Source organism: Argiope bruennichi, chromosome 8 (genome assembly GCF_947563725.1).
Source record: "Argiope bruennichi chromosome 8, qqArgBrue1.1, whole genome shotgun sequence".
In the NCBI taxonomy this organism is placed as follows: domain Eukaryota; kingdom Metazoa; phylum Arthropoda; class Arachnida; order Araneae; family Araneidae; genus Argiope; species Argiope bruennichi.
This window is the reverse complement of record NC_079158.1, coordinates 132,501,861-132,503,446: the sequence shown is the minus strand read 5'-3', so window position 1 is coordinate 132,503,446 and position 1,586 is coordinate 132,501,861.

The following is a 1,586-nucleotide window of genomic DNA, read 5'->3' as shown; positions in this document are numbered from 1 at the left end:
ATCAAAACTTCACAACTCAAATCAATTTATATATATTTAGAAGGTTTTTAACTATTTGAAATATTAAAATAATGTAGGAATTTTAAAATCTTAAAATAATATAGAAATTTGCTGTCTTGGCTTTTTTTTGATAAAAATGGACTGTTAAAACGGCGAATGTTCATTAAGTATTTGGAAGAATTCTCTTTCGCTGGATGCCCTCAACTCAGTGAATGTAGTTGTCTTGAGCTATGAAAATAAAATGCAATCCAGTGAGTGCACTGTTGCCTTTTGCTCCTCATGTGCCATCAAGATAGGCCTTCACGTCTTGACAGTTCTCTATCCATATGATGCAATTCTTATTTCTAAAAGGTCTGTTTGGAGATGAATATGACGTTAACTTTTATTGTAAATTCAGACGAGTCTCATTGTAGAAAGATCCGATGAATTCGCAAGCTGCTCCAAACAGCTGATGATTTCTAACTTCTTCGTCAAACTACGTAGTTGGAATGTCTCACTTTGAAAGGAGAATCAGCGTTTGTCGAGTTGAGTGAACTATCCTTTGCGAAAATAAATAAGGAATGAACTCTTTTAATATAAAAAAAAGAACAAAGCCTTCCATTAATGATTTAAATATAAATTTTTCAATTGCAAATATATTCAGTTTATTAATTGCTTAAGCATCGTTCATTCAAAATACATTTTAGGATACACTCTATTTAAATAGTAAGAGGTTCTAACTCTAACGTTGGTTGAAAACAGAACTTCTTTCTTCTCTACTGTTGGAAACAAAATGATGGTTAAATGTTATCTGGATCTATTCGCTGTGTTTTCCTGGCTGTGCAATAATCGTTAGCTTTGCTTCAGATATCATGAACACTGCGTGAACAATTATATCCTCATAAGATGCTCATAAAACGTATTTTATTGACTTCTACGGAAGTATGCGGGTGATCTATAAATGTGGAATAAAGGGCTAAAGAGTACTAAAGTGAGAATTAGTTTTAATTTCGGGTAAAACAATTTTTTGTTAAAAATTTATTTTAAAGCAAGCAATAATAAATTCCGAAAATTATCATAAAAATGGTTTCTATTCTCTACATTTTTCAAATAGTACTTTTTTATATTTACATACATTTTGAGGCGTATTAGAATACTTTAAAAATAATTATTAGCTTTTAATAAAATTTCAAGAATAAGTGAATGGTATCGAATAATAAGAGGAATTATGTATTTAGCGAACACAAATTTTAACCACCGACTTCAAGAACCAGGAAGAAAACAAAACACCCATAAAGCTGTGATCAATTTTCAAGGTGAATGGCTTATACGCTTAATCCACACTAATGGTCGCTAGCATAGGATACCACTTCCTGCATTTTGCAAACTAGACATCGCCTCTCTCCTAAACAGAAGTAAAATGTAACCATCGTGAGAAAATTCACTTTTCCAGTCACTTGGCGACAATTTCACGTAAGCGGTTCTAGGAAATGGCGCGAACGTCATCGTTTATTTGCCATATGGGACCAGGATCGCTGCGGTATTGTTCTGACTGAGTAATTGGAGGGTTTTTGGTCAAAGCAGTCATGCGGCATGGGAATTAACAC